Below are 24251 nucleotides of genomic sequence, written 5' to 3'. Positions count from 1 at the left end.
TCCCCATTTATGGTACAGGGAGAGCAGCCCGGGAACTGATGAACATGGCTTCAGCCCCAGAGAAATTGGCCAATGAAACCGCCCATCCTCTAGAGGAAACAAACGAGGCCATTTCCGAGCTGTCTGCTGAATGTGTGGTGGTGCGAACAGTGGCCCTACATAATAGACTGGCTATAGATTTTGTGCTGGCCAAAAAAGGGGGGACTTGCGCAGATATAGGACAGAATTGCTGCACCTATGTCCCAGATGAGTCTGAAAACATCACGCGTCTATCTGATCATGTTCAGCGAGCTGTCAGCAAAATAAAAGCGATAGGGAATCAATTCCACAATGACAACCCTCCGGGATCTAGATGGTAGCCCGTTTGGGACTTGGTGGAGCACCCTGACCCACTATGGGATCATCCTTGTCATAACTGTAGTACGCGTTCTATCGACCCGCCTAATATGTGCCATTCTCCCCTGGGGGTGACAAAACCCTGTTCCCATGTTTACCCGTTACATATCCAACATTCCCGATTATGATGGGAAGGAATGCTTGGGCATGAGATCTTATCCCCTGGGGTACGGCCCTCCATTCGCAGAGGAAGACTGATCAAAAAGGAGGGAATTGTGGAATACTTGTAAGTTGAGACTGTTTAATTTAGGCTGAGTAGTAATGAGTTAAAATGATACATGACTCGGAGCACGAAGTAGGGAAACTTTAGCATTATGAAACAATGCATTTTGCCGTAACTGCAAACAGCCTTTCCCTAGTCTGAGAAGTCACGTAGGATAGATAGCAAAAAGCTAGAGCTCACAGCATCAACACACTCTTATCTTCACCACATTCTGCTTTAATTAATCTGGTTGCCTAAGTAATGACCTTGCCTTGCTAAAACACAGTACAATTGCAATTTGTTTTAACTTGTTTGTACCCCTGTATAAATTCTGCTTCTTTTCTGGACTTGTCGGAGTCTTTGGACCTGATCTTTTGTCAGCGTTGACTCTCCGCGATATCACGAATAAAATCTCTTTGTCTCGAAGTCTGGGCCTTTGGTGTGTGATTTAATCTCTTCGACAACATCCTTCCTATAAAAGGGAGACCAGAATTGGGCACAGTAATCCAAAAGTGGCCTAACCAATGCCCTGTACAGCTACAAAATGACGTCCTAAATCCTGTACTCCTTGACAACATTGAGTAAGGGTCACTGGACCCAAAACGTTTTTTGCCTTCACAGATGCTGCCAGATCTGCTGAGCTTTTCCAACAACTTTGTTTTTGTTCCTGATTTACAGCAACACAGTTCTTTTGTTTTTAAGTTGGTTCTAAACTCTTATTTACTGAAAGCCTACATTCACTGGCCAGCATATATGTTCCAATTCCTATCGGAAAGGAAAGTGTCGTCCATTTCAGTGGCAAATGTGAGCCCAGGATGGAGACCATAGAGTGATATAAAGAAATTCATTCATGCCGGTTCAAATGTTGCAAACATCTTCTGCATGTTGGAAATATGCAAGGGGTTAGAGGCTAGTTATCATGCCATCACAAATGTATTTTGCACAGTTACCAAACAAAGATGTGAGCAAGAGTTTGACCTGGAGAATCTCCCATGGTAATACTAACTGTTTGGGCATACATGATGTTATTGGAACTGTAGTCAACGCCACAAATTGCTAAGTTCTTGAGTTTGATGAATCTGAATCAAACACAAGTGGTACAATTAGATTTCACTGGGTTATTTGAATGGTTTAGTGATAAATACATTGGCAATGTTGAAAGAGCACATGGCAGGCTGGGGGTGTTGCTCTCAACATGTAGCTCTCAGATGGTCTTAGTGAACATGAAAGAACCCTTCACTGTGTATGTGGAAAACTCATTTAGACATGATCGCAACAGTTTCACACAGCCATTTGGCCAGTTTACGCTGTGCGCAGTCAGTCCTGGATTTGACAGGATGTAAAAGAGTCGTCACGTTTGTGTGTCTAGGGTAACCCATACATGGTGGGTGCAGTGAGCCCTGACACACATTCTATCATGTACATCATTAGGCAGGTTACCTCCTTTACACAAGCCCAACAAGTGATTCACATGTGTTTCATTACCAGAGAGACGCTGGAAACTACATCACGATGATGGTTAGACCATATCACAATGCTTGTCGATTTGACCATTCTCTGCTGGCAGCAGGCTGCCCGTGATTAACCAGCCCATGCTTGTAGGCCTCAGAAAAGCATATCCACCATTTGAAATGATTCTGCTTTGGAAATCATTTATTGAATAATCTGAACTAGCGAGGCGAAACCAATTTAAGGTCATCAGCTGGGATCACAGTGTGATGCATCTGTGCATAAGCTAGATATAATTTCACAGGACCCTGATTTATGTAGGAAAATGGAATCTATACAGATATTGCACTTCTTTAATAAGAAAGGCATCATGAAACAATCAAATACTACCACATCGCCATGGTGACACTCTGACCACTCAGAATCTAACTGTCTAATCTAAGAATGAGGATTGACAGCTAACTGTTTTTGCTGCACCTCCCTGGTAAAAAGGCCCAGCCAACCAGTACTTTCTTCCCAATTCGAATAAAAAGCTTCAACGCCTTTCTTAATGCTCTCAGAAAAAGGGCTGGATTTCTACCTGTATCAGTAATATTGCTCTCACAATCTTTATGGTCATCCTGGCATTATTGTTTGGTATACAGTTGATCAGCATTGTTGCATGAGAAATTTAGCTTAAATACAAGGGATGGAAGTTTTGTGATTGAAGTGAATATCTTTCCAAAAGTTTAAATTTATTCGACTTTAAGACACAACAGTTTAGAATTACCAGAATATTATTTTTGGATTTAAGCCCTTTCTGGATTGTGTATGGGATCTCACTGTGTGTCAATTGCCTGCAGCATTACTGGCACAGAAAAAGTCCTTGATTTATAAAAATTAATATTGTCAAAAATAAATGCTACAACCTTTTTTAAATATGAGACAATGATTGCAGTGTACAATTAAAACGAGAGAGCGAGAAAAGATCGGAGATGGATTACATAAAATTGTGATGGGGTGGATAGTTGGAGTCTCTTTCCAAGTAGAAAATGTGACATACCACTGGACACAGGTTTCAGGTGAGAGGGGGAAAGTGTAAAGGAGATGTGCGAGGACAGCGTGCTGCATAAGGAGGTGGTAGAAGTAGACAGGATAGCAACGTTTAAGAGGCATTTAATCAGAAACGTGAATAGGCAGAGAATAGACGTGTATCGATGATGTGCAGGCAGATGGTATGAGGTTTAGTATAGCATCATGGTTGGCACAGAAGTGGTGGAATGAAGGGCCTGTTCCTGTGCTGTCTTGTTCTACGTTCAATGGAGCAAGAGGGCTGAGGAAAGAGAAGGGTAGCAGTGTTTTCAATTTGTTAAACAACAGGACTTTCCCTTTCTGTAGTAATGTGGCCAAAAGTGGTCCCTTAAGTAGAGTCAGTGAAATACATATCTGGTTGATGTTACATTGTTTGTGGGATCTTGCTATGCACTGATTTGAATGTCTTGTCATGAGGGCCTGGAAATTAAACAGCCTTAACCTGGGGTCTGATGTAATTCCCAAAACATTAATGTCTGTTTTGGTGTCAGGTATTTGACTTTGAAATGAAAAGTCCAGAGGGAGTATTTTAATGCAGTTTCAATTTTTATTTAATTCTGTTTGTGGGACTCTCCTTGTCCCCTCACTGTCTCTCTAGCCCTCTCCTTCCTGTCTTAAGAGAGAAAGAAAGAGAGAGAGAAGGAGAGGGAGGGTGTCAGAGACATTCCAGAGTGTTTTTCAATCAATGTTCAATCAGAGAGAGGAGTAAAGACATATATGGATATAGAAAGAAGGGACTGTCTGACCATTGACAGTTGGATCTTGCTGTGAATAGATTGTCTGAATCTTGTCCCTCTTTACAACAGGGACAGCACTTTTAAAAAAAAAATATTTTACTGACTGGTAAGTTCTCCGAAAGGTTTCCCGTTGATGTCACAACTTTAGTTTTTCAGAAACTTCATCACTTTTCTGGGTAGGCTGGGCTGTGAACACATCGCTGTTTGTGGGATCTTACTGTGCATGGATTGCCTATGTCACTTATTTGATCACAGTCATTCAGAAAAAGTGTGAGACCAAGAGAAAACAATGTCATGAGAGAGAAAAAGCTTGATGGCATGGCAGCAGCAGAGTGAGAGCCAGGTTGTTTGCAGCTGCACAAAGCAGAGAAGTGAGAAACAGATAGATAGGGGACAGAGAGACTGAGAGAGAGTTGGAGGCAGCTGGGTAGTGGTAAAGAAAGTCACAATCTGAACATGAATGTTCAAAATACTGCATTGCGAGATCTTGCTGTGTAAAATAACTGCAGAATCCACTAAACTACAGCAGAGACCAGCCTGTAAAGATTTATTCATGGACTGCAAGTGCTCCCAAGGGCAGAGTACAAGAAGCGTGGACCACCAACATGCAAAGGTTTCGTGAGTATTCACAGTGACTTGTAACTCTGGCTCACTCAGTGAGCCATTACCGTGTGCTACTCCAGCCTCGAAAGATGAAAGTTCACTTCGGTGGTAGGTAGCAACTAAGTAGATGATCCATCCTTTAAGTACGTGGTCACGAGCCACCTTGAGGCTGGAGACCTCTTGGATGGTTAAAGTTAACTAGGCGTGAAAACTACACCTTGTGAGAAACAAACCCCTGAATGTGGCCCACGGGCAGGACTTGACCAAAATGGACAGGCGAGTAAAGGCAGATGGTAGTGGTTGCCTACATGGAGATTGTGTGGAGGTGCTGGTGTTGGTCAGAAGTCACACGACACCAGGTTATAGTCCAACAGGTTTATTTGAAATTACACACTTTCAAAGCACTGCCTCTTCCACTAGTAAAGTGCAGAGAAGTACAGAGGTACAGAATTTATAGCAGAGAGGTCAAAAGATCATACAAATGGGGCGAATTGAATGTCGACAGGTTGAATAATAAGCCTCTGCAGATGATCAAGTGTATCCGAAGGTGTGAGTAATGTGTCAACAGCTGAATAGCAACTGAAGGGATAACCTCTAACCCAAATAATTGAGGCTGATATATAATTCCAAAATATTAAAAATAAGGTGGTGCTAGAGACAAACCAAAAGGCTGGAATAACATGACAGGTGTAAGAGTCACATGCCGAGGGTCTAACTAAAATAACAAGGAATCCAAATCTGTACAAACTAATTACAGTGGAGATGTCATGACAAGTTTTCAAAGTGTTAGTGTTAAAACAGGAGAGTAAGGAAGATTTTACTCATACAGAACAGTACGGTGGAGTTACATGTTGCGTGACGTGAGCCCAAGATCACGGTTGAGGCTGAATTCATGGGCTCAGAACTTGGCTGTCAGTTTCTGCTCGGTGACTCTGCATTGTTGTGTATCTCAAAGGCCAGAAGGAGTGGTGAGGGTGGGCAAATGTTTCTCAGTCTGTCATTCTCTCATCCCCACCATCACCACTCCACAAGATTTCTATCCATTTCTTGTTTGAGGTCAGCCATCTCAGCTCGAGGACATGATTGAATCATAGAATCTTTGCAGTGTGGAAGCAGACCATTCAGCCCATTGAGTTCACAAGAATGATCCCAGGAATGAAGGACTTGAAGGGATGAGGAAGGGTCTAGTCCCGAAACATCAGCCTTCCTGCTCCTATGATGCTGCTTGGCCTGCTGTGTTCATCCAGCTATACGCCTTGTTGTCTCGGTAGAGGACTATGGATGTGTATATGATGGAATTTAGCAGGATGAGGGGGGAAACTTGATAGAAACGCATAGACTTCTGAATGGCCTGGATAGAGTGGACATGGGAGAGATACAACCTGTGGGAGAACCTTGTGTGAAGGGACGGCCCTTTTGGATCTGAGATAAGGAAGACCTCCTTTAGCTGGAGAGTGGTTAATTGTGAAACTCATTGCTACAGAGGATTGTGGAGGCCAAGACATTAAATGTATTTAAGACAGAGATATATATATAATGTATAAAAGACAGAGATCAATTCCAGCTTTTATAATGGAAGTGTGATTGTCCCAGTAAATGAATGACATCAGGTGCTAGATCACGTCCCAAGCAGCTGCAAGGACAACAGGTAAAATTATATCGTAGTGAATAGTTGCCTCTTTGAAGCCACCAGCAATATTAAATATTTTCTTGTTAAAAATGCTCTGATCGTAGAAGTTGGTTTCAATACATAACCAGGACGTAATACACTTAAATCGGTTTGCACTAAACAACTGCACCTCCCAGTCACGAACCATTTCAACTCCCCCTCCCATTCCTTTGACGACATGTCCATCCTGGTCCTCCTGCAGTGCCACAACGATGCCACCGGAAGGTTGCAGGAACAGCACCTCATATTTTGCTTGGGAACCCTGCAGCCCAATGGTATCAATGTGGATTTCACAAGCTTCAAAATCTCCCCTCCCCCAACCGCATCCCAAAACCAGCCCAGGTTGTCCCTGCCTCCCTAACCTGTCCTTCCTCCCATTTATCCCCTCCTCTCACCTCAAGCCCCACCCCCATCTCCTACCTCCTAGCCTCATCCTGCCCGCTTTACCTGTCCATCCTCCCTGGGCTGACCTATCCCCTCCCTAACTCCCCACTTACACATACCTTTAATGGCTCCACCCCAGCCTCTTTAACCTGTCTGTCTCCTCTCCACCTATCTTCTCCTTTATCCGTCTTCTATCCGCCTCCCCCTCTCTCCCTATTTATTTCAGAACCCCCTTCCCCTCCCCCATTTCTAGAGAAGGGTCTAGGACTGAAACGTCAGCTTTCCTGCTCCTCTGATGCTGCTTGTCCTGTTGTGTTCATCCCACTCTACACCTTGTTATCTCTATAATACACTTAAGCTTAGATGTAGAGATTAACTAGCCATAGGAGATGCCTCTTTACGCCCCAAACAAGATAGATTGATCACAGCCCATGAATTGCAAAATACTGACAGTAAAATTAGTTGTATATAGTTACACTTAGAATTAACTTTATAACAGAAGTTAACCTTATAGCAATTAGTTAAAACTATCTGACTATTTATTTTTACGTGATGTAATTGGGACAGTGGAAAAATAAAAAGGAGTAACTGAATATGATAAAAGATAGCACCAAAACTCAATGGGAAATAGAATTTGAGCTGTCCTTACAGATAAACAAGCCTGAGAAAAACTAGAAGGAGTATAGCCATTAAACTTTTGGAATGCGAATGAATAGGATGCATGGGGAGATCCCAAGTCCGAGAGATTACAGTGTCTGGTTAATACCGTAAGGGCATGGGAACCCAGGGCTGTCCATGCAACTGCCCATCACTGATTAGGTGTTCCACACAAGATTGGGTGTTTAAATAAAGGGCAAGGACAATGGCTGCATTGTATTTGATTACTGTAACACAAAATGTATGAAAATGCTGTATTTCTTTATAAAAGCAGAGCATGTGTCATTGATCAATCTTCCGAAGCCAGATTCGGGGAAGATCCTTTGGCCTACTCCCTGCCTAAACCGGTTTCTGCTTGAATAAACATCTGCTACTTGCCTGAAATCTGCCTGCCTCCCGGGTCTTTGTCCCCGTTTGGGAAAAACACTCCTGCAAAATATTGCTGTGGCTCTGGAGTCACACGTAGGCCAGATCATGTAAGGATGGCAGTTTTCTTCCTGAAAGAAAATTAATGAACCAGATTGGTCTTTCCAACAATCCACAATGGTTTCATAGTCATCATTGGAGTCTAATTTCCAGAATTTCATTGAATTCAAGCTGCACCATCGGCCATGGTCAGGTCTAAACCTGTGCCTTCCAAACATCAGCTGGTTTCTGCATTAATAGTGTAGAGATGACCACTAGGCCTACACCAACACTATGCCAACCTCTGCCCAACCACACACACACACACACACACACACACACACACACACACACACACACAAATTGATGTAGCTCATAGATTCATAGAGTATACAAGAGGTCCTTCAGCCCGTTGAGGCTAGTCCAACTAGGCAAGTTATGAAAACCTCAACCACACAACGTTATGACACTTCAAGTGCTAATCTAAGTACTTTTTGAATGTTGTGAGAATTGCCCCCTCAAGTGCTTTCCCTGGCAGTGCATTCCAGATCCCTTCCACCCTCTGAGTGAAGAAGATTTTTCTCCAATCCTCTCTGAAACTCCTTTCTTTCAGTTTAAAGTTATGCTCCCTTGTTACTGAACCTTTGATGAATGGGAACAGCTGCTTTCTTTTTACTCCATGCATGCCCCTGATAATCCTGTACACCTCTATCAGGTACCCCCCTCAATCTTCTCTGCTTGAAAGAGAGCCACCTGAGCTTTATTGTTTCTCGTCGCATCTGAAATCCTTCTCAGGCAACATCCTGGTGACTCTTCTGTCAATCCCCTCCATCATAATTCCATCCTTCCTTTAGTGCAGTGTCCAGAACTGCACAAAGTAGTCTAGTTATGGCCTAATCAAAGTTTTGTACAGCTGCAACATAACCAACCTGCACATACAAACTATGCCTCAACTGAACAATGTAAACATCCCATATAGCTTCTTAACTATTCTATTAACCTGTGCAGCCATCTTCAGGGATCTGTGGACAAGCACACCAAGATGTGTCTGTTCCTCTAAGTTTCCTCCTATTCATTGAGTACACCCTTGTCTTGTTACTTCGTTGAAGTGCATCATCTCAATTTTATCAGGATTAAATTCTGTCACTGATCTCTCTTCCTTCCATTTGCTCTACCTGTCTGCCTTGCATCAGACTCATTTTTCTCTCATTCTCTCATTTGCCCCGCCAGGAATACAGAGTACTGGGCTAATGGTAAGATTCTTGGTGGTGTGGATGAGCAGAAAGATCTCGGTGTCCATGTGCATAGATCACTGAAAGTTGCCACCCAGGTTGATAGCGTTGTTAAGAAGGCGTACAGTATGTTAGGTTTTATTGGTAGAGGGATTGAGTTTCGGAGCCATGAGGTCATGTTGCAGCTGTACAAAACTCTGGTGCGGCCGCACTTGGAGTATTGCGTACAGTTCTGGTCACCACATTATAGGAAGGATGTGGAAACATTGGAAAGGGTGCAGAGGAGATTTACCAGGATGTTGCCTGGTATGGAGGGAAGGTCTTATGAGGAAAGGCTGAGGGTCTTGAGGCTGTTTTCGTTAGAGAGAAGAAGGTTAAGAGGTGACTTGATAGAGACATACAAGATGATCAGAGGATTAGATAGGGTGGACAGTGGGAGCCTTTTTCCTCGGATGGTGATGGCTAACACGAGGGGACATAGCTTTAAATTGAGGGGTGATAGATATAGGACAGATGTCAGAGGTAGGTTCTTTACTCAGAGAGTAGTAAGGGCGTGGAATGCCCTGCCTGCAAAAATAGTAGACTCGCCCACTTTAAGGGCATTTAAATGGTCATTGGATAAACATATGGATGATAATGGAATAGTTTAGGTTAGATGGGCTTCAGATTGGTTTCACAGGTCGGTGCAACATCGAGGGCCGAAGGGCCTGTACTGCGCTGTAATGTTCTATGTTCTATGTTCTATGTTCTATGTTCTATGCCTTCCTTCTTTTTCTTTTCTCTCTAGTTCACACTTGCTCTGCTTGCCCTCTCTTCATTCTGTCCCTTGCCCACTCTCTTTCTCCCTCTCAATCTATTTCTTTCTTAATTCTCCGTCTATGGTCCTTTCTCTGTGTCTTGCTATTTCTGATCATCTCTCCATGTCTCTCTCTCTTTTTTAAAAACTCACCACTTCCTGCTTCTGTATCGCTGTGTTGCTGCACCCCCACCCTCCAGCTCTGTGCATCCATCTCTCTGACCTCCTCTTTCAGTATTCCTCCTAATCTATTCCCATTTAGAAATACATGCTAACAGTTCCTTTTCAAAACAAATTTTCCCATGTGACGACTAATTATATTCCATATAGTTGTTTCACTGATCATCACTGACTGGTGTACAATAGCTGTGCTTAACTTGACAAGCTTTTTTTCAAGACTCCAATTTGCAGATGATGCCAGACTCCAGTCTTCTGGGACCTGTCCTGAGTTAAGGGATGTATGAGAGGTAAAGGGCAATGCCGCTACAAATTTGCCTTTCACTTCATTGAGTATCATTCCACACCAGGTCATAGTCCAACAGGTTTCTTTGAGGAAGGAGCACGGCTCAGAAAGCTTGTGTTTTCAAATAAACTTGTTGGACTATAACCTGGTGTCATGTGATTTCTGACCTTGTTCCCCCACATCTTGAGTATCATTCGATATACCTCATCTGGCCTTGGTATCTTGGCTACTAGGAGAAACAACAGTTTATCCAATAACAAAAGCAAAGTTGCTGGAAAAGCTCAACAGGTCTGGCAGCATCTGTGATGGTATGATATAAACTGATGTTTTCCCAGCCACCCTCAGTTCTGAGGAAGGGTCACTGGACCTGAAACGTTAACTCTGTTTTTTCCTTCACAGATGCTGCCAGACCGGCTGAGCTTTTCCAGCAACTTTGTTTTTATTCTGATTTACAGCATCCGCAGTTCTTTTTGATTTTTATTTAGTTTATACAAATACTTCTCCTCATCAATTCTCAACACTTTATTGCCTGCTTTGTCATTGTGATAATAAACATTTGTGTTGTGACAATGCTTCACCCAGACGAGGAGTTCCTGACAAAGTAGCAGCACTCCGAAAGATTGTGATTTCTAACAAACTTGTTGGACTATAACCTGGTGTTGCGAGACTTCTGACTTTGTCCACCGCAGTCCAACACTGGCACCTCCACATCATGGCCTTATCTGATGGTATGATGGAACAGTTCTTGGAAGTGTGTGTCCCTCGACAGGGAGCCTCTGGCTCTGAGAGAAAACAGCAGAAGTTCAGCCATGAGGTCTTAATATTTTTTCACTCATTTACATCAGGTCCAAATGGTTAATTTGTTTATGCTCCTCCTGTTGTATGTTGTCTACCACTGTATGCTTGTGGTTGGGGTGGAGCGCTGTCAACTGTTGATCTTTTTAATACTGAGACAAAGGGCCTATCTAATTCGCAGTACTGGATGATAAACCATGATTGAATTTTCAGGAATAAAAGAATCATAACAAGATGTAATAGGCGATGACACATCTGTCTCAATCAGAACTTCGTTTCCACCCAAAGCTATTTGATATCACCAGCTTGGATGGAGCCTAAGACAATCTCCAATATTAACTGTCTCACACTCATTACTTTATACAAGACCTCCCATTCTTCTTCTCACCTTATTAGCATGATCCTCTTCCTTGTGTATTGATCTAGCTTCTCCACAAATATGTGGCACGGTGGCTCAGTGATTAGCACTGCTGCCTCACGGCACAAGGGACCCAGGTTTGATTCCAGCAGGCTGGGTGGATTGGCCATGCTAAATTATCCGTACTGTTCTGGGATGTGTAGATTAGGAGTATTAACCATGGGAAATAAAGGTTACAGTGTGTGTGTGGGGGTGTGTGTCCGGGGGCGGGTGGGGGGGTGCTCTTCAGAGGGTCGTTGGTGGGCCTAAGGGCCTATTTCTACGCTGCAGGGATTCTATGACAATGCTATTCAATTCAACCACTCCTTGTGGTGTTTGGCACTCCTTTCGAACCATTCTCCAGGTCAAAGTATTTCTCTTAAAATTCTTCATTAGACCTGCTGATGGGTGCAGTGTAAGCACAACACCTTAATTTTGCTCCAAATTGCTAAAAACCCAAAGACACATTCCTCCCTAATTCCCACACTGTGGGCGAGACTTGTCTGAGACAGAGACAAGTCAAAATGTTGGCCATTCAGCTGGAAGCAGGGATGCATTGGACCACAAGGCCTGGTTTGTATTAAACTTCAACATTTCCGATTACCAGTTTGCAGTTTGTTTTTTCTCTTTTTGTGAGGATCGACCAGAATCCAGTCATTCACTTCACCATTATTTTAGCCCTTATTTCCCTCATTTTAATTTACGAGGAGTCACAACTGTGTGCTTTCCTATATTTTTCTTAATTGAGCACATGGAGGTTTGTGTGAAATATAGAGTCCAGCATAGACTGGTTTGGTCACATGGCCAATTTTTGTGCTGAAATTCAATGTAACTCCTCCATTAGTTTCGTCAACTTGACAAGCAATGCTGCCCACCCAGTATGTCATCACTGTGAATGCCATGGTTATGTTTGATGCAATCCTCCTACCCCATCCCGCTCCACCACCAACATCAACTTTCCACTTGGGCCCTAGGGGATCAAAACTGGATTTTCCTGATTTCAATGCCACACCACTCAGTGTATTTGCTCTTTGGGTCACAGGGAGAAGGAGACAGTACTGCTGCTTGAAGGGTGACGTTTTTGGCTGCAAAGAAATTGTTACCCACAGCAAAATGCCTGTCACATTCCATAAAAGCTCCTTGGGAAAAGCAATCATTTTAATTCGGTGTGGAATAAATCTCAATTGTAGTTTAGCATGAATGCTTTAAATTAAGAAAGTTTACAAACTGGCCAACATTGGAGGGTTCTTCACTGAAACAGTTCAGAGAAATCTGAAAAGAAAACACAAAATTCCCGAGCAAACAAGTGAATGTTCAGTGAGATTTGGTTTCAGGAAAACTTCTGATTTAAGTTTAATTGATTTATTTCTGATGTAGTCTGTTAGTCAGGTGGAAATGCCTAAGCTTTGTAGTAACCGATGGGGATAATTAATGTTTAAATATTGAATGTGTTCAGAAATGGATCAGAGCAGGCAATTCAGTCCCTCAAGCCTGTACTGCGATTGAACTAGATTCTAGTTGAGGTCCTTAAAACATTGCTCATCAGCCGTAAAACTTGCTGCAAGGATACTTTTTCTCCCCATTGCCATGTAAGAACAAGATTTTGATGACTGCAGGATACATCTGTTTGAGTAGGGATACAGCTACGGTAGCTGTCAAAGGAAAAACACTGTTTTCTTTCTGCTAAGTGCTGTTTGTAGTAGCCATTGAACCGAAAGGACGACTGTTACATAATCTCAAAACAGACTGTCTCTGTCCTCTTTCCCATTGCAAATTAAATATTAAACTGGCCTGAATGTAGGAATCGTATGCATGACCCACCTCTCTTTGGCTGCAGAAGTGAATGGACTGTTGACAAACTGATTCCTTTACAGCTTCTCTGGGATTTTGGGAGACTCCGATTCTCCTCCTTGTGAACTCAGAACTGCAGCCATTGTTTCAAAGTGTAAATAACTTGCACCCTCTTCTCAGTGAAAAAGTCTAAGCCTTTTTTTGATCTTTTATCATCAAATTGCCCAGTATGGAGATTTCAGAACAGGTCACATGATCTCCTTCTTTTGGCCCAAATTTAAAGACACGATCCCAAAGTGTAATAAACTTATAAACCACATAATTATAACAGCAATAACACTCTCACATACTGATTATGAGCAGCATTAATGCTCCTGAGTTCAGATAATGCCATCAAGTTCAATATGTATCCAGGGAGATGTATTTCATTATCTAGAAATTTATTTCCCAAATGCTATGTTTTGACGGTGATCAGGGCAATTGGGAATTTCCTGTTGGGATTGGGAACAATTAACCTGTTGCAGACTAGAATGAGACATTTAATCACAAATTAACTGAGGCAAAACCCAACACTTACTTTCTTGTGTTTGCCTTGCAATTTTAATTTTCCTGATCTTTAAAAATTCTCCAGGTTCCACAAGTCTGCTTCACCTCCAGCTACCAGCCCCAGAGACACTGACAGCCATCACCAATCCTTATGCGCCTCAACTTGAGACCACATTATTTACTTGTCATCCCAGTTGAAATGCAACTGGAGATTGCAACGCGTAAGCAGCAGTTTGGTTACGCTTAATCCTATTCCTACTGTCTCCAGAGGAGGTGGTGCAGTGAATTCACTAGACAGCAGCTTTGAACATAAAGCCTCTGCACAAACAAGAGATATAAATGTGAGCTGACAGTGTATCTCTGTGCATTTATTTCTGAAGAAACTATCCTCACCACCACCTTCTCAAGGACAGACAACGACTGCTGGCCAGCCAGCAACGCACAATCCCACAACAATAAATAAAAACAACTGTGAGAAGATGACTCTGATCCTGAGCCAGGTATTCGACCATAGCTGAGTGCATGAAAAATTATTCTTGAAGCCAGCAAAGCTAATGATATGACCTAATCTATATTTCTGGAATTACAGTATAGAAGTTGGGAGAAAAGTTTTCTTTCCTTCCCTAGATTTATATGCAGTTTCAGCTGGATTATCTATGAAATGAAAATGTCTTTTTTTAATCTTGTAGAGTGAGCATTAGTAATTGGTGAGTTTGTCCATTTGCAGAGCACACTGGAATGATGAAGACAAATCCTTCAATCATGAATTCAAGGTACAGGGAATGAGAAGCAAAAATAGAAATTGCTGACGGAACTCAGCAGGTCTGGCTGCATCTATAGCCAGAAAGCAGTGTTAGCATTTCGAGTCTGGTGACTTTTTGTTGTGATGAAAAGATTAATGAGTGGGGCTAGTTGAATTTTTCTTACAGAGAACCTGCATTGGACCAACTTTGCAGACTCCAGGAATATTTTTTGACATATCCACATATAGACAAATATCTGGCTCAGGATTGGAGTTGTCTTCTCACAATGGCTTCAGGAATAAGTGCATAGAGCTACATTTTCAGTTCACATTTCAAATCTCTTGTTTATGAGGAGGCTTTCAGTTCAGAGTCCCATCACACCCTGCATTGCAGAGATCGGGGCAAGTGTAAGCTTGATTGAACACCCCCATACCCATTACAATCAACTTGCCTCCAATTGCATTCCAGCAGGGATCACAAGTAAATAGTTTTAAGGTGCAAAATCATTCATGATAACTGCTATGCTGGAACAATTCTGTGATGCTTCTCCCACCGATTATTTTGCCACTTATCTTCAATCAGAATCCTCTGACTATGGCAGTAATGCCTTTGGAAACTGTTTCTCCCACTTGACTCTTTCACTTATAATTTTGAAGTGTATCTGATCTTTTTTGCCCCTTTTTCTTCATCCAACTTATTGCATGAAGGAGTTCTGGCTGAAATCATACAGTGTGGAGTTTAAGTTTCTATCTAAATAGTGCAGGTTCATAGTTCCTTGAAAGTGGAGTTGCAGGTAGACAGGATAGTGAAGAAGGCATTTGGCATGCTTGCCTTTATTGTTCAGTGCATCGAGTCGAGGAACAGGGAAGTCATGTTGCAGCCGTACAGAACATTGGTTAGGCCACTTTTGAATACTGTGTGCAATTCTGGTCTCCCTGTTGGAGGAAGGATGTTGTGAAACTTGAAAAGGTTCAGAATAGATTTACAAGAATGTTGTCTGGTTTGAGCTATAGGGAGAAGTTGAATAGGCTGGGGGCTAATTTACCTTGAGTGTTGGAGGATGAGGGGTTCATAAAATTAGGAGGGGCAATAATAGGCTAAATACACAAGGTCTTATACCCAGGGTAGTGGAGTCCAAAACTAGAGGGCACAGATTTAAGGTGAGAGGGGAATAATTTATAAGGGACATACGGGACAATTTTTTCATGCAGAGGGTGGTGCGTGTATGTACTGAGTTGACAGAGGAAATGGTGGAGACTGGTACTATTCCAACATTTAAAACGTATCTGCATGGGTAGATGAATAGGAATGGTTTAGAGGGATATGGGCCAAATGCTGACAAATCGGACTAGATTAATTTAGGATATCTGGTCGGCATGAACGAGTTGGACCAAAGTACGGGAGTGTGGTTGTGACCCAGAGAGATAGTGGAAAAAGAGATCAGTCTGAGGCTGGTGCAGTTTGGAAAAGGAGCAAGTCAAACAGTCAAGGCAGGCAGGAGCAAAGTATAGAATGAGGTTGGACTGAGACATTAAATTGCATTTATTTCAATGCCAGAGGCCTGACAGGTTGGGAACATGGGACTGGGATATCATCGATGTTACAGAGACGAGGCTCAAGGATGGAAAGGACTGGCAGTTAAATATTCCAGGGTATAGATGCTAGGAAGGATAGAAAGGGTGTGAAAAAGGAGAGGGAGTGTTTTTTTTTAATTAGGAATAATATCTTGGCTGTACTTAAGGAGGATATTCAGGGGAGTGCGACCAGTAAAGTTATTTGGGTGGAACTGAAAAAGAAGAAAGGTCTATTGGTCCAGCAGGGGGCTGCGATGAAGCTGATTGGCGGTCGGCACAGATATTTGCATTGGTGCAGTCACCACTACCAGAAGAAGGACCTCGACAAGACACGCTCCAAGTTCAAGTGATGACAAACGTCTAGCAGAGAATGTTGATTCGTGGTTGGGGTGATGATTTGCATTGGTGCAGTCACCAATAACAAACAGTGGTTTGTGGAGGGATTCTTGTCAAGGAAACGTCAGACATCAAACTTCACTTCAGTGTTTTCCACCTTCCTCCTCCAACCAAAAAGTGAGGTATTGTGAGGGCCACAAGCGAAAGAAAGTGAGTGGTCTTGCCCTCCTGCAGGTGACGACAAGGGAAAGAGCTGATTGGTGAGTAGTGGGTAAAGTAGGTAAGTCCCTACAATGTACAGAGCTTATAGTACTTTTTTGGCTTCTAATTTGTAAGAGTAGAACAAGACTGGGAAAGGATGGCCACGGATAACTGGATTTGATTTAAATCTAACATAAAATACTCTCCAAGGTATAATTTGAAGATGTAAACCTTGACAGGAGAGCTCAAAGTCTTGATTTGCTCCTCATGCACCGTGTGGCAGGCTGGGAACAGTTCCAGTCCCCCGGTCAGCATGTGTGCAGGAAGTGTCTCCAGCTACAGCTCCTGGAAGCTCGAGTTTCAGAGCTGGAGCGGCGGCTGGGGACACTGTGGGGCATCCACGAGGCAGAGAGTATCGTGAATAGCATGTCTAGAGAGGTGCTCACACCGCAGGCTCAGACTCTGCAGGGAGGAAGGGAATGGGTGAACACAAGACAGAGCAAGAGAGATAGGCAGGTAAGTGCAGGAATCTTCTGTGGCCATTCCCCTGTAAAACAGACCGTTTTGGATACTGTTGAGGAGAATGGCCTCTCAGGGAAAAGCAGTAGCAGCCAAACTCATTACATCATGGTTAATTCTGATCCAGAGGGGAGGGGTAAAATATTTTCCAGGGCAATAGTGATAGGGGTCTCAATTGTAAGGGGAATAGACAGGCATTTCTGTGGATGCAAACATGGCTCCAGGATGGTGTGTTTCCTGTCTGGTGATCGCATCAAGGATGTCTCTGAGCGTGTACGGGACATTTTGGAGGGGGAGGGTGAACAGCCCGTGGTCGTGGTACACATCGGTACAAACAACATAGATTAAAAAAATGGGATGAGGTTCTAAAAACAGAATAAAAGGAGCAGAAAGCAAGTTACAAAATTGGACCTCAAAGGTCTATTGGTCCAGCAGAGTGCTGCGACGAGGCTGATTGGTGGTCGGGGTGAAGATTTGCATTGGCGCAGTCACCAATACCTGAAGGAGGACCTCAGTAAGACACGCTCTGAGTTCATGTGAAGACAAGTGTCTAGCAGAGGGCTGTGATATTGCTGATTGGTGGCAGGGGGTGATGATTTGCATTGGTGCTAATTTGAGGATGACTACTGGTGCCATGTGTGAGTGAGAGAAGAAATTGGATGAATATGTGACTGAGAAGATGATGTCAGGGGCAAGGTTTCGGATTCCTGCGGCATGAAGACAGGTTCTGGGGGAGGTGGGACCTGTACAAATTGGACAGGTTACTCTGGGCAGGATTGGGACTGATGTCCTCGGGGGGAGTGTTTGCTAGAGTGGTTGGGGAGGGTTTAAGCTACTATGCCAGGGGATTGGGAACCTCTGCAAGGAGTCAGAGAAAGAGGGAGCCCAGACAAAAACAAAAATTAGAAAAGGGAATAAGAAAAGTGATAGGCGGAGAAACCAGTGACAAAATTCTAACAGAGCTATTGAGAAAATTCAGAGCAAGACAAACAATGTGAAAAAGACAAGCTTAAAGGCTTTGTGCCTTAATGTACGGAGCATTTGCAATAAAGTAAATGAACTAATCTTGCAGATAGATGTAAACAAGTATGAAATAATTGGGATTAAGGAGACATGGCTGCAGGGTGACCAGGGGTATTCAGTATTTAGGAAGGACAGGCAAAAAGGAAAAGGTGGTAGAATGGAATTGCTGGTTAAAGAGGAAATTAACACAATGGTGAGAAAGGATGGTAACTGTGACAATGTGGAGCCTGTATGGGTAGAGTTGAGAAATACCATGGGGCAAAAAACACGAGTGGTTGTCGTACATAGACCCGCAAACTACAGTGGTGATGTTGGGAATTGCATGAAACAGGAAATTTAGAGATGCATGTGATATGGGAATATCAGTGATTATGGGTGATTTTAATCTGCACATAGATAGGGCAAATCATATTTGCCACAATGCCATAGAGGAGGAATTCCTGGAGTGTATATGGGATGGTTTTCTTGACCAATATGTGGTGAAACCAGCTGGAGAACAGGCCATCTTAGACTGGGTACTGTGTAATGAGAAGGGAATCATTGCCAATCTAGCTGTGTGAGGCCACTTGGGGATGAGCAACCATAACATTAAATAATACTGCAGGATGCACATTCCCAAACAAGTGGGTCTGCTACCATATTCTATTTAAATAAAATCCTTTCTCCTGACTGGATCCATGCTCTTCCATTTATTATACACTATACAAGGTGCATTAAATATGTAAGCAGGCAGATAAAGAACTTTTTTGCAGCAAAAATCTAATCATTAATGTAGTATCACAGTGACACAGTTGATTTCTATTTGCTATAGTTAACTCAATAGCAGCATCTGTGATATTTTTCAAAGGGTGTTTGAGTTTTGTGAACAAGGAACAATACAGCACAGGAACAGGCCCTTCGGCCCTCCAAGCCTGCGCTGACACATTTTGCTCTTCCATACTAAAACTGTTTTCACTTACGTGATCCGTATCCCTCTATTCCCTTTCTATTCATGTATTCATCCAGATACTTCTTGAATGCTGCTATTGGATCTACTTCCACCACCACCCCTGGCAGTATGTTCCAGGCACTCACTGCACTTTGTGTGAAAGAACTTGCTACGCACATCTGTGTTATACTCCCTGTCCCCCTATCTTGAACCTGTGTCCCCTAGTAATTGACCCCTCCACCCTGACAAAAAGCCTCGTCCTTTCCACTCCATCCATGCCACTCACAATCTTATAAATTTCTGACCTCAACCTCCTGAATTCTGGTGAAAAGAAATCCAATCTATCCAACCTTTCTCCATAGCTAAAATCCACCATACCAGGCAACATCCTGGTAAACCTTCTCTGTATCCTCTACAAAGCATCCACATCCTACTGGTAGTGTGGTGACCAGAACTGTATGCAGTATTCCAAGTGTGGTCCATCTAAAGTTCCATAAAGCTGCAGAAAAACATACCTATCCTAATACTCAATGCCCATTCCAATGAAGGCAAGCATGCCATAAGCCTTTTTTTTAACTACATTATCTGTCTGCGTTGCCACCTTCAGTGAACAGTGGACCTGCACACCCAGATCCCTCTGCACATCAATACACCGAAGGGATCTGCCATTTACTGCATAACGTCCACCTGTACTTGGCCTTCCAAAATGTATCCCCTCACATTTTTCAGGATTAAACTCCATCTGCCATTTTTCTACCCATGTCTTGAATTCATCCATCTCCTGCCTTATCCTCTGATAATCCTCCTCACTGTCTGCAACTCCACCAATCTTTGTAGCCTTGCAAATGTACTGATTAGACCAGCCATGTATTCCTCCAAATCCTTTATGGAGGCCATGGAAAGTCGAGGTCCAAGCATTGATCCCTATGGAATACCCCAACTAGCCACAACCCTCCATTCCAAAAAGCATCCTTCCGCCACCACCCACTGTCTCCAATGACTAAGCCAGATCTGCATCCATTTTGTGAGCTCACCCCGATACCATGTGACTTCACCTTTTGTACCAGTCTGCCAAGAGGGACCTTGTCAAAGGCTTCAGTGAAGACCATGTAGACAACATCAACCGCTTTTCCCTCATCGTTCATCCTCATCACCTCCTCAAAAAACTGGATCAAGTTAGTGAGGCACGACCTCCCTCACACAAAACCATGCTGTCTATTGCTAATAAGTCCATTTGCTTCTCAAAGTGTGTATATCTTGTCCCCGAGAATTTTTTCTGAAAATTTCTTGACTTCCAATGTGACGCTCACAGGCCTGCAATTTCCTGGATTATCCCTGCAACCCTTTTTAAACAATGGGACAACATTAGCTATTCTCCAGTCCTCTGGGACCTCACCTGTGGCCAAAGAGGATGCAAAGATGTGTGCTAATGCTCCAGCAATTTGTTCTCTTGCCTCTCTCAATATTTTGGGATAGAGCCCATGAAGACATTTTGTGTGTCGAATCCATGTTATGAAACATGTTTTCATGGTAGATGTGCTTGGCCTGGGAAAATAATGGCTTGATTTTAATATATTCATCTTAGTTTTTCAATCCCTCCATGGCCTCGCCCCTCTCTATCTTTATTTGCCAACCTGGGAACTTCCAAGATAGCTGCACACCCATCATTCATCATCATCATTGGCAGTCCCTCGTAGATGACAATGACTCGCCTCCACTGTCAGGGTGAGCCCGTAGGTGACTGTACAATTCGATGCGGCTTCCGCAGTCTCTGCCAAACTTGGGGCACAAGGTGCTCATGGGAAGTGGTGGGTGGGCTTTGGTGAGACAGTGCTCTCTTTAAGCGATCTGCCCAGCGTTAATTCTCTCTTAAGTATCTTAAATTTCAATCACCCTACTATCGGTGACGCTGCCCAGGCTGTAATCACTGGAATAAAATTTTTCGATCTCTGCCACTTGACCTCACTTTCCTCCTCCAAAATGATCCTGATATCTACCTCATTGACCAAGCTTTTGCCTCCGCAGCCCTCTGTGGCAATGAGTTTCAAAGACTAACCCTCTTCGGCTGATGAACTTCCTCCTCGTCTCCTTGCTAGAGGATCGTTCCTTCACTCTGAGACTGTGACCCCACAATGTAATCATTCCCACAACTGGAAAGATCTTCTCCACATCTGCACTAGCAAGGCGTCTCAGAATTCTTTACGTTTCCATCAGATCCCAACTATCCTGCTAAATTCTGTTGAATACAGACCTAGAGTCCTCAACCGCTCCTCATTTGACATGCCCTTCAAGCTCGGGATCATTTTTCTAAACCTCCTTTAGATTCCCTCCAGATGATGCTTCCTTCAATACTGGGCCCAGAACTGCACACAATGTTCCACATACTGTTTGACCAGAGCCTTCTACAGCCTCAGCAGTACATCTCTGCTCTTGTATTCCAGCCCTCTTGAAATGAATGCTGACATCGCATTTGCCTTCTTACCTGCCATACGAATCTACATGCTAACCTTTAAGAGAATCCCGAAATCTGACTGCAAAGTTCCTTTATTATTCAGATTTCTGAGTGCATTCTTCCTACTTTTCCTACTTCCTAATTACACAACTTCACATTCTCCCACACTGTCTTCCTCTGCTACTTCTTTGCCCACTCTCCCAGCCTGACAAAGACCGTCCACAACCTCCCCATTTCCTCAGCGCTACCTGCGCTCCACTTCTCTGTGTCATCTGTAAACTTAGTAACAATGCTTTAGGACCTGTTTTCCAGCTTGTTCATGTACAACTTGAATGGTTTTGTCCCAACGTGGACCTCTGTGGAACTCCACTAGTCACTCGCTGCTATCCTCAAAAAAGGCCTATTTATCCCTACTCCCTGCTTTCTGCCAGTCAACCAACCTCTATCCATACCAGTACCTTGCCTGAAGAACCTTCATTTCCAGCCCCACATTGTGACCACAACTAGCAGGCCCCGTACATCATTTCCATCAGTGTCTTTTCTCCTTTGCGATTCTCAACTCAGCTCATGGGCTCTTGTCTTATTTTGCACATTTCCTGTAGGGTACCTTGTCAAAGAACTTCTGGAAATCCCGATAGATCACATCCACATCTCCTTTGTCGAATTTGATCATTTGTCCTCAAAGAATCTATTTTTGATTTGTCGAGCACGACCTGGCCTTGACAAAGCCATGCTGACTCAGCCCTATTTTACCATACACTGTCAAATACTCTGCAGTCTCATCCTTAATAATGGGCTCTAAAATCATACCAATGACCAAGGTCAGACTAACTGAACTATAGATTCCTATCTTCTACCTCTCTCCCTACTTAAATAGTGGTATTGCATTAGCCATTTTCCAGTCTTCTGGGACTCTCTCTGACTCCAATGATTCTTGAGAGATCACCATCAATGCCGCTGCAAACTGCTCAGGAATCTCTTTCAGATCTCTGGGGTGTAGTCCATCTGATCCGGGTGATTTGTCCACGTTCGACCATTCAGCTTCCCAAGCACCTTCTCCTTCATGATGGCCACCACCCGGAGCTCTGCCTTCTGACTCTTTTGAAGTTCTGGTATTTTTTGGTGTCTTCCACTGTGCAAAGTTCTTTTATATTATCAGTTAGCATAGCCGCATATTTCATCTCCCTCCTCCTTATTACATTTTTAGTTATCCTCTGCTGGTTTTTTCAAGGCTTCTCACTTCCCCCTAGTCTTCACCACCTTGTATGCCTTTTGTTTTGCTTTGATGCTAACCCTGGATTCCCTTGTCAACAAGGGTTGCCTCAACTTACGCTTAGCATCTTTCTTCTTCTTTGGGGCAAATTTCTGCTGTGCCTCCCAAATTGTCCCAAGAAAGTCCTGCTATTGCTGCACTACCAACTTCCCTGCTAGGCTTCCCTACCAATCAACTCCGGCCAGCTGCACCCTCATGTCTTTGTAGTTATCTTTATTTAATTGTAATATTGTCACATCTAATTCAATGTTTTCCCTCTCAAACTGCAGGGTGAATTCTCTCATATTATGATCACTGCCTGACGGATTCCTTCACCTTCGGCTCCCTCATCCAGTCTGTCTCATTGTAACACCAAATCCATGATTGCCAGTTCCTTAGTGGGCTTTACTGCAAGTTGCTCCACAAAGCCATCTTGTAGACATTCCACAAGTTCCTTTTCTTCAGATCTGTTAACAACCTGATTTTCCCAGTCTATCTGCACATTGAGAAGTCCCCCATGATCATGGTTATGGCACATTTCTTACCTATCTTCTCGATCATCTGATTCATTTCCTGCCCCACAACATGAACTGCTGCTAGGAGGTCCATGCATAACTCCCATCATGTTTTTTCTTCTTTGCGATTCTTCAACTTGACCCATGCAGTTTCTGTGCCTTCCAACTCTATGTGAATTGTTGCTATCAATTATAATTTCATTTCTAACTGACAAGAAAACTGCACCCCCTTCAGCCCACTGGCCTGTCCTTTCGAAAGGGTGCATCACCTTGGATATTTAGTTCCCTGTTCTTACCCCCTTTGCAGCCACATCTCAGTGATACCCACAATATTGCACCTGTCAATTTCAATTTGCACTACAAACTCATTTAGAGGCAGTAAGAACTGCTGATGCTGGAGTCTGAGATAACAGTGTGGAGCTGGAGGAACACAGCGGGCCAGCCAGCATCATAGGAACATGAAAGCTGACATTTAGGGTAGGAACCCATCTTCAGAAATGGGGGAGGGGGAAGGTAGCTCTGAAATAAATAGAGAGAGGAGGGGTGCGGGTGGGGCTGGGGAAGGTAGGTAGGATCGTGATTAAAGAGACCAATGTGGACTTTACTAGCTTCAAAATCTCCCCACCCACGGCCTCATCCCATGACCAACCCTTCCTCTCATCCCTGCCTCCTTGACCTGTCCGCCTTCTCTCCCACCTATCTGCTCCTCCCACCTCACTGACTAACCCCCACCATTGCCTACCTGCACTCTCCAAACACCATCCCACCTCCCTTCCTCAGCCGCTTTTAACCCGCCTGCTTCTTGTCCATCTTCTCTCCCACCTATCCACTCCTCTCACTTCACTGACTAACCCCCACCATTGCCCACCTGCATTCACCTATCACTATCCCACCTATCTTCCCCAGCTCCACTCCCACCCCCTCTCTCCTTATTCATTTCAGAACCCCCTTCCCCTCTCCCATTTCTGAAGAAGGGTCTAGGCCCGAAACGTCAGCCTTCCTGCTCGTCTGATGCTGCTTGGCCTGCTGTGTTCATCCTGCTATACACCTTGTTATCCTAAATTAATCTTGTCCCATTTGCCAGCCTTTAGCCCATATCCGTCTCAACCTTTCCT

The sequence above is a fragment of the Rhincodon typus genome, chromosome 40 (assembly GCF_021869965.1).
Source record: "Rhincodon typus isolate 14 chromosome 40, sRhiTyp1.1, whole genome shotgun sequence".
In the NCBI taxonomy this organism is placed as follows: Eukaryota; Metazoa; Chordata; class Chondrichthyes; order Orectolobiformes; family Rhincodontidae; genus Rhincodon; species Rhincodon typus.
This window is presented reverse-complemented; position numbering follows the sequence as displayed.